The sequence below is a fragment of the Zalophus californianus genome, chromosome 6, assembly GCF_009762305.2.
Source record: "Zalophus californianus isolate mZalCal1 chromosome 6, mZalCal1.pri.v2, whole genome shotgun sequence".
Lineage (NCBI taxonomy): Eukaryota > Metazoa > Chordata > Mammalia > Carnivora > Otariidae > Zalophus > Zalophus californianus.
Genome location: NC_045600.1, coordinates 140142789 through 140144861, shown reverse-complemented (window position 1 = coordinate 140144861; position 2073 = coordinate 140142789). Strand labels below are relative to the sequence as shown.

Here is a 2073-nt window from a genome sequence, read left to right as displayed (position 1 = left end):
TGGAGTGGCTCTATCAGGCCAGATCCTTTGCATCTTGTTTTTTGGTTGTTGTTTATTTTTATGTATTTTTAAGTGATCTCTACACCCAACGTGGGACTCAAACTCATAACCCTGAGATCAAGAGTGACGTGCTCCTCCACCCGAGCCAGCCAGGCATCCCTACATCTTTATTTTACTTAATTCTCACAGTGTTCGTGTTGGAATGAGGAGATGGTTCAAAGCGTGTCAGTGACTCTCCACCCTGGCTACACATCGGAATCGCCTGAGGAACTTGTAAAAATGTGGTTCTGGGTCTCCCAGCTTTTCTGGTTTAATCTGATCACGGGCATCTGAATTTTTAAAGTCCTTCTGGTGATTCTATTATACAGTCAGAGGTAGAGCAAACATAAGGAATCTGTCAGCCCACTTGCTGGGATGGAATTTAACTCCTGTGGGCCTGATTCTGAAGCCTACACATCTCCCCCTAGAGCTGTGCTTCTCAAGGTATGGTCTCTGGACCGTTTCTAGCAAGCAGAGACCCACTTACCTGTGAACTTACTAAATCAGCAACTCTGGGTGGAGCCCAGCAATCTGGTTGGACAAGCCCTGCACGTAGCTCTGATGCGCACTCAAGTTTGAGAACCCCTGCCCAGAAGCCTGGCTCCACTGGCATGCAGCATCAGCATCAGCTGGGAGCCTGTTAGAAATGCAGAACCTCAGGCCTCACCCCACACCTCCTGAATCAGAATCTGTGTTTGGCAAGACCCCTGTGTGCTTCACCCGCGCATTAGAGTTTGAGAAGCACTGCCTTAAACCACTAGTTCCCAAATGTGGCAGACAGATAGCATTAACTCTGGAGCTTTTGGTTTTGAAGTACAAACACTCAAGGCGCCTGGCTCAGTCGGAAGAGCGTGCAACTCTTGGTCTTGGGGTCATGAGTTCAAGCCCCACATTGGGTGTAGAGCTTACTTTAAAAAAAAAAAAAAAGGTACAGATTCCGGCTTTGCCTCCGAGAAAATACCAAATGGCCAATGGCGCTGGTGCTGTGGTTGGGCCCTGGCAGGGGACGCCCTGGCTGGGGGGTGGAGCTCGGCCCAGAGCTGGGAGAGGCAAGGCTGAGGACCAGGAGCGGATGCCCATCAGCAAGCTGGGTCAACGACGAGAAGGACAAGATCAGGTCCCGGGAGGAGATTGATCTCTTCCTGCCCATCAAGGAATCTGAGATCACTGACTCTTTCCTGGGGACATCCCTCAGGGATGAGGTCTCGAAGACTCTACCTGTGCAGAAGTAGACCTGTGCTGGTCAGCAACCCAGGTTCAAGGCGTTTGTTGCCATTGGAGATTATGTCGGTCTGGGTGTTCAGTGCTCCAAGGAGGTAGCTGCTGTCATCGTCGTGGCCAAGCTTGTCATCATCCCTGTGTGGTGGGCAAGGCTCCTGGGGGAACAAGATGGGCAAGGCCCACAGTGGCTCATGCAAGGTGACCAGCCGCTGTGGCTCTGTGCTGGTGTGCCTCATCCCTGACACCAGGGGCACTGGCATTGTCTCTGTGCCCAAGAAGCTACTGATGATGGCCAGTATTGACGATGGCTACCCCTCAGCCACGGGCTGCCCTGCCACGCTGGGTAGCTTTGCCAAGGCCCCTTCTGGTGCCACTCCCCAGACCTACAGCTCTCTCGCCCCTGACCTCTGGAAAGAGACAATGTTCACAAAGTCTCCCTATCAGGAATTCACCGACATCTTGTAAAGAGCCACACTGGAGTCTCCGTGCAGAGGACCCAGGCTCCACCTGTGGCCACCACACAGTTTTATCCAAGAAAAATTCAAGTGAATTAAAGCCTCTTAAAAAAAGGGGGGGGCGCCTGGCTGGCTCAGTCGGTAGAGCATGTAACTCTTGATCTTGGGGTCATGAGTTCAAGCCCCACATTGGGTGTAGAAATTAGTTTAAAAAAAATAAAATCTTTAAAAATAAATAATTAAATAAATTAAAAAAAAAACAAAACCACACACACAAAGTACAAATTCTCTAGGTATCCTACCAAGGTTTCAAATTCATTAGGCTTAAGGTCATGCTTAGTTCCTTCTTTAAAAACCC

The 2073-nt window shown here is 50.0% G+C and overlaps 1 pseudogene; it reads left to right on the top strand.

The window, feature by feature from the left end:
• The first annotated feature begins 1003 nt into the window (after positions 1-1003).
• LOC113909157 lies at positions 1004-1814 on the top strand (annotated as a pseudogene).
• The last annotated feature ends 259 nt before the right edge of the window (positions 1815-2073 follow it).